The sequence below is a fragment of the Dermacentor variabilis genome, chromosome 3 (genome assembly GCF_050947875.1).
Source record: "Dermacentor variabilis isolate Ectoservices chromosome 3, ASM5094787v1, whole genome shotgun sequence".
Classification (NCBI taxonomy): Eukaryota; Metazoa; Arthropoda; class Arachnida; order Ixodida; family Ixodidae; genus Dermacentor; species Dermacentor variabilis.
Genome location: NC_134570.1, coordinates 242,164,904 through 242,180,085, shown reverse-complemented (window position 1 = coordinate 242,180,085; position 15,182 = coordinate 242,164,904). Strand labels below are relative to the sequence as shown.

Genomic DNA, 15,182 nt, shown 5'->3' with positions numbered 1-15,182 from the left:
CTCTTGCAAGAGTACTATTGGCCAGGGTGTTTTCGGGACGCAAACCATTTCGTGAGGACATGTGACACTTGTCAGCGGGTGGGCAAACCAGGGGACAAATCAAGGGCGCCGTTGAAATTGGTACCTATCATTACGGAGCCTTTTAGACGGCTCGTTATTGATACAGTGGGACCTCTGCCGGTAACAGCCACGGGGTACAGACACATTTTGACTGTGATCTGCCCAGCGACAAAGTTCCCTGAAGCAGTGCCGCTTAAAGAACTCAGCTCAGTTGAGATAGTCAATGCACTACTGTCCATATTTGCGCGAGTTGGTTTTCCTGCGGAAATCCAATCAGATCAGGGCACAGTGTTTACTAGCGCTTTGACGACAACTTTTCTCGAAAGGTGTGGGGTAAAGCTGCTACACAGCTCAGTGTACCACCCACAGTCGAATTCCGTTGAGAAGCTCCACTCCGTCATGAAGCGCGTGTTGAGAGCATTGTGTTTTGAACATCGAACTGACTGGGAGCTGTGTCTGCCTGGGGTGATGTTTGCATTAAGGACCGCGCCGCATGCGGCTACGGGGTTTTCGCCAGCTGAGCTGGTGTACGGTCGCTCGCTTCGGTCTCCGCTTCGCATGCTTCGAGAATCGTGGGAAGGCAGGGGCGACGACCCAGTCGTGGTGGAGTACGTGCTTAAGCTCCTCGAACGCTTAAGAAGGGCACAGGAGTTGTCAGGTGAAGCAATGGCAAAGGCCCAGCAGAGGGCCAAGGTTTATTATGATCGGACAGCCAGGGCCCGTCGTTTTGAGGTGGGCGATGAGGTCATGATATTGCGCACATCGCTAAACAACAAACTAGACGTGCAGTGGGAGGGCCCAGCACGAATTGTTCAGAAACTGTCGGACGTTAACTACGTGGTGAGTCTGCCAGGAAAGCGGAAAACACAGCAAGTTTACCACTGTAATCTGCTCAAACCCTATAAACAACGGGAAGCAGTGGTGTGCATGATGGTAAACGTTCCTGAGGAGCTTCCGGTCGAGCTTCCGGGACTAGGCTCAGTGACGAACAGGGAAGACACCGGTCAAGTCATTAGTGACTTAGTCAGTGGAGCATCGCTGTCGCGTGAGCAGAAAACCGAACTACACCAGCTCTTACAAGAGTTTCAAGGTCTGTTCTCTGAGAGGCCTGGTAGGACTTCTGTCCTTACTCATGATATAAAACTTACCTCCCCAGAGCCACTACGATCCAAGGCGTATCGGGTGTCACCCCGCCAGAGCGATATTATGGAGGCTGAGGTAAAGAAAATGCTACAGCTCGGTGTTATTGAGGCAGGTGAGAGTGATTATACCTCCCCTTTGATTTTAGTTGAGGTACCGGGCAAGGAACCTCGTCCTTGCGTCGACTACCGCAGGCTTAATTCCATCACTAAGGATCAAATTTATCCGATCCCTAACATCGAGGAGCGCCTTGAGAAAGTTAGTAGCGCTCAGTTTATTTCCACCCTAGATCTTGTCAGGGGTTATTGGCAGGTTCCACTTACAGAAGAGGCTAGTAGGTATGCGGCGTTCATTTCACCAATGGGAACATTCCGTCCTAAAGTGTTGAGTTTTGGTTTGAAGAACGCGCCATACTGTTTTTCAAGCCTCATGGATAAAGTGTTGCGGGGACAGCAAGAATTCGCTTTACCGTATCTAGACGACGTAGCGATATTCTCCGCATCCTGGTCTGAGCATATGGCACACTTGCGGGCAGTGCTAACCCGCCTGCGCGAAGCGGGCTTGACAGTCAAGGCTCCTAAGTGCCAGTTAGCACAGGCCGAGGTTGTCTACCTCGGTCACGTGATTGGTCAGGGTCGTCGCCACCCCTCTGAAATAAAGGTGGCCGCTGTGCGAGACTTCCCACAACCACGCACGAAGACCGACATTCGGTCGTTCTTAGGTGTCGCCGGCTACTATCAGAGGTACATCCCCAGGTACTCTGATATCGCGGCTCCCCTGACGGATGCTCTAAGAAAAACAGAGCCTCAAACAGTCGTCTGGGACGAGACAAAGGAAAGAGCTTTTAGCGCCCTAAAGAGTGCCCTAACAAGCCAGCCTGTGCTACGATCGCCAGACTATACAAAAGGGTTCGTTGTTCAGTGCGATGCTAGTGAGCGAGGCATGGGCGTTGTACTGTGCCAACGGGAAAATGGAGAAGTAGAACACCCCGTCCTGTATGCTAGTCGTAAGCTGACCAGTCGTGAGCAGGCGTATAGCGCCACCGAGAAAGAGTGTGCATGTCTCGTGTGGGCCGTTCAGAAATTGTCATGCTATCTAGCCGGCTCGAGGTTTATCATTGAGACGGATCACTGCCCTCTCCAATGGCTGCAGACCATCTCTCCCAAAAATGGCCGCCTCCAGCGCTGGAGCCTCGCTTTGCAACAATATTCCTTTGAGGTGCCTTACAAAAAGGGGAGTCTCAACGGTAACGCCGATGGCTTAAGTCGAAGCCCCTAACGTAGGAATCAGCCTCAAAATTGTTTGTTACTGATGTTTTTCTTCCTGAGGCAGGATTTTTTAACATATTGCTTTTGTTTAGTGTTTCAAAGTGATGATATGCTTTCTAGTGCAATTTTCCAATTTGTGGACGCGTTCTGAGTGATGCTAGACTACTGTAAGGAACTAGGCAGTGGTAAAAAAAGGGGAAAGAGCCTGGCAGGGCTTAGTGAGGGTTGTGCCGTGCTTGCTGACTGAGCGGTTGAGTTTCAGCGTAGTTCTAACGCTTGCCGGGAACGAGAACAAAAATGTGAACTCTCCCGAAGTCACTTTGCAGTGTCCCGTGCGAACCTGAACGAGAGAACGAGGCCTTCTCTGTGCGCTGCGCTCAAGAAACGTCGAGGGACGCCCGACTTCGGTTATGAGCATCATCGAGCGACATCCCTCCGGACAGCGGATGCAGTCCCCTGTCCATCGGTATCTCCTTCCCCCGGCGGGGCGGTCTGTTACGTTTCGCCTACGACGCGCGGTTTAGCCGGCGCGACTGCAACAAAGCGGCAGACATTTTGGCCCGTTCGGCGTCGCCGCTACGCTCCCCGCCAAGCGCGTCCAGGCATGTTCCGATGCCACGTGTCTTCATGTGCGTGTGTGAGTGTATGTGCCATTGTGCCCGACCGGCGGCGATACGACAGCAGGGGTCACCTTCTCCTCCCAGCCATTGTGCCCGACCGGAGGCGATACGACAGTAGAAGTCACCTTCTCCTCCCAGCCATTGTGCCCGACCGGAGGCGATACGACAGTAGAAGTCACCTTCTCCTCCCAGTCTTTGTGCCCGACCGGCGGCGCCACGACAGTATGCGTCACCTTATCTCATTGTACAATCACGTGCTCGTCTATTGAGGGGTTCCTTCTTGCCCTCAACTGCGAGAGTATAAAAACAGCTGCCCCCGGACGCAAAAAAGAGGGCTCCGATTTCTTCTGTTGAGTAAAGTGCTCTCCCGTCTCTCTACTTCGGTCAACCTGACCGCCAACTCTTTGCGATGTTAAAATAAACAAGTTGTTTTATTGTTACCAGTCGACTCATGCTTTGCCGGGACCTTCGGATGCTTCCAGTTGTACCCCAGGCCGCCAGGCCAACGCTACCCTTGGGGCTTGCGACCCAGGTGCAACAACGGGCGTCAGCGCCGAGTTCCCAACAGGTCGTACCATCGGTGCGACCACAACAACCGTTGCCATCGGTGGGATTCAAACAATACACCAACTCGACCCCCATTCAGGAGCAAGGGTACCCAGGAATTGGTTTCCGCCCTTCGCTCCACGGAAACCCAAATTCAACTCTCGGAGGCGACGCCGGAGGTGGACGACCACCTCCTTCCCCTCTGGGAGGCCCGGCACAGCCTTGTCCGCCGATGGCGCCGGCAAAAACACAATCGGAAACTCAAAATTCGCATCGCTGAGCTCACCCAACGAGCGGCAGAGTACGCGGCCCAACTCGCTGACTCTAACTGGGTGGACCGATGCAACACGGCCGCGCACCAAATGTCCAGCCGGAGTACGTGGTGCCTCCTCCGCGCCCTAATCGGCCCCAGCCAAACTCGTGCAGAAACACAAAAACATCTCCAACGAGCCATTCACTGCTTCGATGGAGACACTTCAAAATTGGCATGCAAACTCCGAGATCAATACCTCTGTACTCAGCAGGACCCCCGAGGGCCCGCGTACTCGTTTGCAGGTTCCGAGAACGCGGAGATGGACCAACCGTTCCAGCTGCACGACCTGAAGGCGGGCCTAGCAAAAATGAAGCGAGGAACGGCACCGGGACGGGATAAAATTACAGTCAAATTACTTGCCAACCTTCCCGACTCTGCCTACTCCACACTCCTCGCTTACATGAACTCCATTTGGACCGGGGAGAAACCCCTCCCAATTGATTGGAAGACCACTCTGGTCACCTTCATTCCCAAAGCTGGTAAAGCCATCAACAAAGACAACCTCCGCCCCATCTCCCTTACTTCTTGTGGGAAAATTAATGGAGACGATGGTGCGCGACAGGCTGTCTGAGTTTCTGGAGAACAAAAATGTTTTCGCAGACACCATGTTCGGGTTCCGCCCACACCGGTCCGCACAGGATGTCTTACTTCAACTTGACCGAGAAATTCTAGACCCGATCGAATATCCCCTAAGTGACAAAGTAGTACTCGCTTTGGATTTGAAGGGGGCCTTTGACAATGTGACCCACGAAATTATTCTAACACATCTTTCCCAAACAGATTGCGGCCGAAACACCTTTAACCACATTAGGCAATTTCTCACTGACCGACAATCATACATTCGGATTCAGGACAGCGAACACGGCCCATACCAATTAGGCACGGGAGGGACCCCGCAGGGAGCGGTCCTCTCGCCCCTCCTATTCAATTTGTCAACGATGAAACTTCCCGCTCAGCTGGCGAGGGTCGACGGCATCCAGCACGCGCTGTATGCCGACATCACCACCTGGGCTAAACACGGCTCGGTAGGAGAAATCGTAGACACCGGTAGGAGTCATGGTAGACAACTATGCCCGTCGATGCGGCCTTCAGTGCTCCCCGTCCAAATCTGAATTTGTGCACATACTCCCCTCAACAAAGTGCACCACCAAAATCGACCTCTCCCTTAAAAGTGGACCCATACCCGAACACGACGAGATCCGAGTACTGGGGCTCTTTATTCACAAAAATCGAAAAGCTGACACAGCATTGGCCAAATTGCGTAAGGTGGGGGACCAGGTGCGCCGGATGGTCCGCCGGGTTTCGAACAAGCGCAGGGGGTTACGTTGCAAAGACGCCTTGCGGCTGGCGCATGCATTTGTAACCAGTCGAGCCCTTTACTCGGCTCCATACCTCCACCTACGCAAATTTGACGAGAATACACTCGAAGTCATTCTCCGTAAAATCTACAAGCGTGCCCTCTAACTCCCGGTCAGTACCTCCAACCTGCGCCTCCTGGGCCTGGGGATGGTGAACACCTTTAAGGAGCTGCGAGAGGCACACTTGATGAACCAATACACGAGATTCTCTAAAACGCCGTTGGGTCGCCGTCTCCTTGCCCGACTACACATCCATCATTCAATCCATACGGAAGAGCACGTACATATCCCATCACAGTGGAGGTTGTCAGGATTGGGGGCTCAATCCCATCGCTCGTGATCAGTTGTCAAGATTGGAGTCCGGCATGAATTCGAAGGTAGCTGGCCCATGCCGTCGTCCAACTTATCCACGCTGAGGACGTTGATGAAGGGAAGAACTGCTTCTCATAGAGAACGAGGAATATGGGTTTATTTACAGTATTTAAATCAGTCTAACATGACTGCTTGAGAAAAGTGCATCAGTCTAACATGACTGCTTAAGAAAAAGAGAGTCAGTCCAACATGACTGCTTAAGAAAAAAGTGCCTCGAGCATTCGCACCACAGCAGTTTTTAAACACTCGGTCCTCCCGCGATACAAGGTGACGCGAACGTTCGTTTACTTATTGTAAACTCGCCGCCGCCCCGCAGGACAGTTTACACACACGAAGGCACCCCCGGGCGAATGTCCGGAACCGACGTCAGAGGGGAGCCGTTCCGGGTAGCTCGGAGCCATTCGGGTAGCTCGTTGTCCTGCGTCCCGGTCGGCGCGTGGGAAGCAACAAAAAACAACTTTCCCGCGGCAGCTCGCGCACGCGTAGCAGATCAGGTCCGCGCTGGGGAGTTTGGGCACAATAGTTCGCCCGCCGAACTCATTCCGTCACAACGGCGATGAGGCTAGAGGATGGCGGCGGTTTCAGCACAAAGCCCGCTTCATCGAACGCATCCTAGCTGAAGCGACGGAGAGTGGGGGATGCGCGTCTTGTTCCCCGACACAAAGTCGTTTTAGTCACGCTGTGGCTAGAAGTTCGCGGCGATGCTCCCGAGATGTTGCTTTCCCCAGTCGTAACTGGGTGGCAATCTTGCATTGCAGCTCGCCATTCTTAACAGCGCCTCCATGGCCCGAAAAATCTCGACTGTCTAGCGCTGACAACCGCTAGGCAGGAAGAGAACGGCTGGTGGTCAGGGGGGGATTGATGTCTTGGTTCGCAGCGACCACTTGTGTATTGATGTCGCCGCCCGAAAACATCCAACAAGGACAGGCAACTGCAAAATGAACCCCACAACACGGCTCTGCGCCGAGATGACGTGCATTGGCTCTCACTTTAGACCCGCTAGGCTTCAAAAAAAAAAAAACATAAGTGCAGAAACAAAAAAATGCTGCATTTCGCTATGCCAATTTCTGAAGCAAATTCCTGCTGACAAATTCAGCAATCATGGCGGGAATCCTGCTAAATGAGAGGGGATCTTCTTCGCTTAATAAAATTAACACCAGTAACCCTAAAATTTAGGCGGGACCCTCACACGCAGAATTCAAATTAGCCTGCTCAATCCATCCGCATTGCTATGCAACTTTCCCTTCTTATATCTAACGGAGAAGTTGTACTCTTGGAGAGTGAGGCTCCATCGGAGCAAGCGACCATTTTTGTGTGACATTTGATTGAGCCACGTCAGAGGACAGTGGTCGGTCTCGAAGATGAACTTCGCTCCGTACAAGTAACACGACAACTTCTGGGCGGCCCAAACTAAACAAGCACATTCCTTCTCTGATGCGCTGTAGGCTTCCTCTCTTACATTTAGTTTACGGCTGGCATAGAGGATAGGATGCTCCTCGTTATCGTCGCCGACCTGACTAAGTACCACGCCCATACCTCTGTCGCTTGCGTCGCATTGAACTATGAATTCCTTTGTGTAGTCTGGCGCGCGAAGCACAGGGCGAGAAACCAATAGCGTTTTCAAACTTTGGAAAGCGTTCTCTTTGTCCTTATCCCAATGTACGTTACTCGGTGCTCCCTTTCGGAGGGCGTCTGTTAATGGACTTGCCACTTGCGAGTAATTCGGAATGTACCGTTGATAGTACCCCACAAGTCCCAAAAATGAACGAAGGTCTGTTTTCGTGCGCGGCTGAGAAAATTCTCCAATCGTAGCTATTTTCAGCTCGGCCGGCCGTCTCATGCCCTGGCCGACAACATGGCCCAGATAAGTAACCTGTGAACAACCAAACCTACACTTTTCCGCTTTCATCGTTAAGCCGGCTTCCCTCAACCGAGAAAACACCTGTTTGAGGTGCGATACGTGTTGTTCCCAGCCGTCCGAAAATATTGCTACATCATCAAGATAGGGCAAGGCGAACTCCTGCAAGTCTTTTAGGGCAATATCCATTAACTTAGAGAAGCTAAACGGCGCGTTCTTCAGCCCGAAGCTGAGTGCGAGAGGGCGAAAAGTGCCTACAGGTGAGATAAATGCGGCCTAGCGGCTGGCACTTTCTGAAAGGGGAACTTGCCAGTACCCCCGCACGAGATCTAGAGTTGAAATGTATTTAGCAGCGCTAACTCTTTCAATTCGATCCTCAATGTTGGGTATCGGGTACAGCTGATCCCTAGTAATGGCATTTAACTTCCTGTAATCAACACACGGACGAGGGTCCTTGTTAGGGGTTTCTACCAGTATTAGCGGTGAAGTGTAGTCACTCTCAGCGGGCTCAATAACTCCCAACTCTAGCATGCGCTGTATCTCTGCCTCCATAATCTCTCTCTGTCTTGGAGACAGCCTGTAAGGCTTTGATCTTACTGGTTCGATTGATGTCAGCTCAATTTCATGCGTTATTAGTTCGGTTCTACCCGGCTGATCGCTGAATCTGTCGAGATATTCCCTTAACACCTCTTTTAGCTCATCTAGCTGCTCGGGTCTTAGAGCGTGCGAGCTTACCGAGTGTTCTACTACTTCTTCTAGGCCGATTTCAGAGTTGGAGGTCGCCCTATACTCTTTAAACTTGGTACTAGTGCCGTCCTGCTCTTTGATGGTATAGTTAACGACTCCGCTCCGCTCCATATACGGCTTCATCAAATTGCAGTGATATAACCTCACCTCCTTCCTGCGACCGGGCATTTTCAGAGCATAGTTAGTATCTGAAAGTTTGTGCAACACTTTAACGGACCCGTCCCAGTGAACTTCAAGCTTGTTCTTTCTTGAAGGTTTGAGGATGATTACCTGGTCTCCGGCGTTAAACGTACGAAGCCTCGCATTCTTGTCGTAATAGAATTTGGCGTTCTTTTGAGCTATTCCCATGTTCTTTCCGACTAGTTCTTGGGTTGCGCTTAGCCGTTCCAGTAAATTGAGCACGTATTCAACCACTGTTGGACTCTCCCCTCTTTCCTCCCACATCTCCCTTAACATTCTCAGTGGAGAACGGAGTGTCCTCCCATACACTAGTTCTGCTGGTGAGAACCCTGTCGCTTCATGTGGAACCGTTCGCAAAGCAAACAAAGTTGCCGGCAGACAGTTCTCCCAGTCCTCCTTATGCTCGTAACAGAGCGCACGCAAAACTCGCTTAAGCACCGAATACCACCTCTCTACACTGTTTGACTGAGGGTGATAGACAGAACTGTGTATCAACTTTACGCTGCACTTTTGCAAGAATGTGGAAGTCAGTGCGCTCGTGAATACTGACCCTTGATCTGCCTGAATTTCGGCTGGAAACCCAACTCGTGCAAACACTGTCAAAAGCGCGTCTACTACTTCGGTGGAGCTGAGCTCTTTCAAAGGGATTGCTTCTGGAAACTTGGTAGCCGGACACAGCATGGTAAACAAGTACCTGTAGCCCGATTTTGTTTTTGGAAGAGGCCCTACCGTGTCTAATACAAGTCGTCTGAAAGGCTCTGTTATTAAGGGCACTACCTTCAGTGGAGCTTTCCATGCCTCTCCTGGTTTACCAGAACGCTGGCAGGCGTCGCATGACCTTACAAAGTTTTCTACGCCTTTGAAACAGCCAGGCCAGTAGTATTCCATAAGCAATCTTTCCTTTGATTTGTTTATGCCTAGGTGGCCGGACCACCCATTTCCACCCAATCATACCCTTTCGATCTCTGTAGTGCCGATACAACAATCCTCCTCTCTCATGTATCGTCACGTTGCGCCTAGCACTGCCTTCTTTAGCTGTGTCATGTAATTTAGCTAAGCTCTCATCATTCTTTTGCTCAGCTGCCAGTGACTCTCTATCCACACGTAAGAGCTGATCGAAGTTCTTTGAGGCCGGTGATAATAACGACCCTGTCTCGCTTGTGAGTGCGTCAGCTTGCTCTTCCTGCAGGCTAGAACTTTGACACTCTAGTGCTACGCTCTCATTGAGCTGATCAGCTGGCAGGCTCTCCTCAACTGTTCTTTTGTCCCTCGGGCCTAGCTCGGATTCGGGTATTGAAGTTATCCCCTTTTCTGCTTCCGCTGGAGGAGCTCGTACATTTTCAGTCGAAAGCGCCGCGATCTTACAAGCTTGGCCTCGGGTCAATGCCTGTACTATGCCCTCTCCCAGTTTGAGCCCTTTATCAAACAGTAACTGATTCGAACGATTCGAAAAGATGTAAGGATACTGCAGCCACAAAAATTTGGAAACTGCACCCTCAGTCTCTAGCTCCCCGAATGGTCCACTGATTTTGACTTTGGCCATGGGCAGACACACGCTGTGTTCTTCTACAACCTGTTTTATCCATGCTACTTCTCCGGTGAAGTCATCTACCGTCACGTAAGACGGATGGACAATGTCCATCGTGGCGGCACTGTCTCTTAGCACTCGGCATGGTTTGTCATTAACTTGCAGGTCGTGAAGATATGGACTTAAAAGTTCCATATTCTCGTCTTTTTCCTCCACGTAGGAGAAAACTACGCTAGGCTTCCCGCAGTTTACAGCTATATGTCCCAGTTTGTGGCATTTGTAACAGCGAATTGGTCTAAAAGATTCGAATTTTCTTTTCTGTTCTTTTTGTGCGGCTTCTCCGTTAAATTTCCCCTCGCTCTTTCCTGCGGGCTTTTCCGCCATGTCTACAGGCTCCGATCGTCTAGTCTGCGCACTCTTTTTGAACGGAAATGGTTTCCGCGGTCCATTTCGACCGTCCCAGTTTCCTTCCTCGGCGTTCAACTTTCTACGGGTTGCGTACTGTCCATGCGGTACGATTCTGCCTCACTTGATCGTCCCAGAGCGCCTTCACTCCCTTGAGACAACTCCAAACGTTTGCTTTCAAGTTCAAGTTGCATTTTTCTTAAGTCGCGTTCCTCTCTTTCTTGTTCTTTTCTCTCTCGTTCTTCTCTCCTTTTCAGAAGTTCAAACCCCATTTCGATTTCTTCCTCACTTGCTTTTCCAGAAATTAGCTGCAATAATTCCGATTTTAGCATTTCCTTACGTACATCTAGGCCCAGTTCCTCACCAACAATCCACAACTCGTCTCTCAGCAGTGTCCTTAACTCCATGCTTGCTGCTTTACTGCCTTGATTCTGCTCTCTAAATCTAGCTAGGAAAACACAACCTAGCTAACACTCAACAATCTGGCTTCCCTACAGTTCTAAACGGAACAACCACAAAATGAAGCCTAGAGAGTCAAAGCAAGAACCAAGCACTCACCGCAGATACAGCATCATGTCGCAAAGTCCATCTCACCGCTGTCAGCCAGTTGTCAGGATTGGGGGCTCAATCCCATCGCTCGTGATCCGTTGTCAAGATTGGAGTCCGGCATGAATTCGAAGGTAGCTGGCCCATGCCGTCGTCCAACTTATCCACGCTGAGGACGTTGATGAAGGGAAGAACTGCTTCTCATAGAGAACGAGGAATATGGGTTTATTTACAGTATTTAAATCAGTCTAACATGACTGCTTGAGAAAAGTGCATCAGTCTAACATGACTGCTTAAGAAAAAGAGAGTCAGTCCAACATGACTGCTTAAGAAAAAAGTGCCTCGAGCATTCGCACCACAGCAGTTTTTAAACACTCGGTCCTCCCGCGATACAAGGTGACGCGAACGTTCGTTTACTTATTGTAAACTCGCCGCCGCCCCGCAGGACAGTTTACACACACAAAGGCACCCCCGGGGGAATGTCCGGAACCGACGTCAGAGGGGAGCCGTTCCGGGTAGCTCGGAGCCATTCGGGTAGCTCGTTGTCCTGCGTCCCGGTCGGCGCGTGGGAAGCAACAAAAAACAACTTTCCCGCGGCAGCTCGCGCACGCGTAGCAGATCAGGTCCGCGCTGGGGAGTTTGGGCACAATAGTTCGCCCGCCGAACTCATTCCGTCACAACGGCGATGAGGCTAGAGGATGGCAGCGGTTTCAGCACAAAGCCCGCTTCATCGAACGCATCCTAGCTGAAGCGACGGAGAGTGGGGGATGCGCGTCTTGTTCCCCGACACAAAGTCGTTTTAGTCACGCTGTGGCTAGAAGTTCGCGGCGATGCTCCCGAGATGTTGCTTTCCCCAGTCGTAACTGGGTGGCAATCTTGCATTGCAGCTCGCCATTTTTGACAAGGTATGCCCTGCACGTGCGCCCTCTTCCGTTCAACATGACACGAGAGGACCATAGTGGCAGACGCCTCGCGCGGGCGGAAGCCCTGGCTCGCCACTACGGACACAAACACGGAGTCTTCTACGTGGACGCCTCCGGCCCGTGGCATGGGGGTTGGTACACGGCCGCAGTCGTCCACCAAAACACGGCAGTAAACGGACTCACTTTCCGTGCACACACCATTACACACACGGAGGTGGTTGCCATCGCGCTAGCCGCCGCAGATCAACACTCGCGGGTCATCATCACCGACTCGAGGGGTGCTTGCCGCAATATTGAACAGGGGCACATACCGTACTTTGCCTACAAAATTTTGCAAAACAGCGAGTATCTCGGTGCCCCCTCGCACCGTACGGTTATCTGGACTCCCGCTCACACGGGCCTCGAAGGAAACGAGACGGCCCACGCCGTCGCCCGCGCACTCACTTTCCGGGCATCACCTTCGTCCCCCACCGATCCGGACCCCGAACCCAATCCCGCCTATACTTTCAAAGAGATCGTTCAGCTCTACCAATCTGGCCATGCCATCTATCTCTAGCCCTGTAAGGGCCTCACAAAGGCGGAGGAGCGCATTCTCCTTTGCCTTTATACCAAAACTCTGTTGTGCCCGGCAGCCTTAACATACCTTGACCCCGCTTGCACGGGGGAGTGCCCGCACTGTAGGGAGAAGTCCTCAGACATTTTCCACATGGTATGGGCATGTCAAAAACCCCAAATCTAACCCCTCTACCCAACCCTTCCCGGGAGGACTGGGAGGCAGACCTGCTCGGCTGCTCTGACCTGACGGCCCAACGGGCCTTGGTCGAGCGGGCCCGGGCGGCGGCCGACGCCAATGGGTTCCCGTAAGGGGGAGCCCACCTAGTGTTGATGCAAAACATATCTAAATAAACGTTTTTCAGACAGAGAGACATAATCCAGCCGTCGAAAAGCCCGTGGGAATCTCCTGTAGTCTTGGTGAAGAAAAAGGACGGAACCCTACGTTTCTGCGTCGATTATCGTCGTCTGAACAAGATCACGAAGAAGGACGTATACTCCCTCCCACGGATAGACGACGCATTGGATCGTCTCTGCAACGCTAAATACTTCTCGTCTGTGGACCTCAAGTCTGGCTATTGGCAAATAGAAGTCGACGAAAGCGATCGCGAAAAGACGGCCTTCATCACCCCAGACGGCCTCTAAGAGTTCAAGGTTATGCCATTCGGACTGTGCTCGGCGCCTGCAACGTTTCAGCGCGTCATGGACACGGTGTTAGCAAGATTGAAGTGGCAGACCTGTCTCGTTTACTTGGATGACGTCGTCGTCTTCGCCGGAAATTTCGACGATCCCCTCAGGCGGCTTGCGACAGTACTAGAGGCCATCAAGTCATCAGGGCTCAATCTGAAGCCGGAAAAGTGCCGCTTCGCTTACGATGAGCTTCTGTTCCTAGGCCACGTCATCAGCAAGTCTGGAGTCCGCCCCGACCCGCAGAAGACAGCTGCCATCGCACAGTTCCCGCAACCTATCGACAAGAAGGCAGTGCGTAGATTTCTTGGCATATGTGCCTACTACAGGCGCTTTGTCAAGGACTTTTCACGCATCGCTGAGCCGCTAACACATCTAACTAAATGTGACGTTGAGTTCAAGTGGGAAACGCCGCAGGCCGACGGATTTGAAGAACTCAAACGACGCATGCAGTCACCGCCAGTACTTGCGCACTTCAACGAGTACGCCGAAACAGAAATCCATACTGACGCCAGTAGACTAGGCCTCGGTGCCGTTCTAGTCCAGAGGAGAAACGGAGTCGAACAGGTGATAGCTTACGCTAGCCGGTCGCTGTCAAAAGCGGAAGGCAACTATTCTACGACCGAAAAGGAATGCCTCGCCATCGTTTGGGCTACAGTTAATTTCGCCCTTATCTTTATGGCAGGCTATTCAAAGTCGTCAGCGACCATCACGCATTGTGTTGGCTAGCTAACTTAAAGGACCCTTCAGGACGGCTGGCACGGTGGAGCCTCAGACTACAAGAATACGACATCACTGTAATATACAAATCCGGACGAAAACACGCAGATGCCGATTGCCTATCACGCGCCCCATTGACCCGCCGCCGCAAGATGACGAGGATGACGACGCCTTCCTTGGAATAATAAGCGCGGAAGACTTCGCCGAACAGCAACGAGGAGACCCGGAGCTAAAAGCCCTAGCCGAGTATCTGGAAGGGCACACCGACGTTGTCCCTAGGGCATTTAGGCGTGGATTGGCTTCGTTCACGCTTCAAAACAACCTACTTGTGAAGAACTTCTCACCAGTCCGCGCCAACTACCTTCTTGTTGTTCCTTCGGCGCTGCGTCCAGAAGTACTGCACGCCCTACATGACGATCCGACCGCTGGGCACCTCGGTTTCTCCCGCACGCTGTCGAGAATACAAGAAAGGCATTACTGGCCCCACCTAACCGCCGATGTCGCCCGTTACGTGAAGACATGCTGAGACTGTCAGCGACGCAAGACACCACCGACAAGGCCAGCGGGATTACTACAGCAGATCAAGCCTTCTTACCGACCCTTTCAGCAGATCGGGATGGACTTGTTGGGACCGTTTCCGACACCAACTTCCGGAAATAAGTTGATCGTCGTGGCGACGGACTATCTCACCCGCTTCGCTGAAACTAAAGCTCTGCCGAAAGGCAGCGCATCCGAAGTAGCGAAATTTTTCGTCGAGAACATCCTGCTGCGACATGGTGCTCCAGAAGTCCTCATCACCGACAGAGGAACGGCTTTTACAGCAGAGCTCACGCAAGCCATTCTGCAATACAGCCAGACAAGTCACAGGAGGACAGCTGCCTACCATCCGCAGACGAACGGTCTCACGAAGCGCCTGAACAAGACTATCGCCGACATGCTAGCAATGTACGTCGACGTCGAGCACAAGACGTGGGATGCGGTCCTGCCGTACGTAACATTTGCTTACAACACGGGGGTGCAAGAAACAACACAGATCACGCCATTTAAGCTGGTTTACGGCAGGAACCCCACGGCGACGCTCGACGCCATGCTGCCGCACGTCACTGACGAGGAAAATATTGACGTCGCTACCTATCTCCAGCGGGCCGAAGAAGCCCGACAGCTCGCCCTTCTGCGGATCAAGAACCAGCAGAGGACCGACAGCCGACACAACCTCCGACGACGCTTCGTCGAGTACCGGCCCGGCGACCGTGTTTGGGTATGGACCCCGATACTCCGACGAGGACTCAGTGAGAAGCTACTGCGACGCTATTTCGGACCCTACAAGGTCATCCGACGTATTGGCGCACTGGACTATGA

At 52.2% G+C, this 15,182-nt stretch overlaps 1 protein-coding gene and 1 pseudogene across 1 annotated transcript in view; one reads left to right on the top strand and one right to left on the bottom strand.

The window, feature by feature from the left end:
* The window catches only part of slgA (proline dehydrogenase slgA), a 446,215-nt gene that overhangs the window by 397,540 nt on the left and 33,493 nt on the right, over positions 1 to 15,182 (bottom strand). The window lies entirely within an intron of this gene.
* Positions 11,851 to 12,728, top strand: LOC142573870 (uncharacterized; annotated as a pseudogene).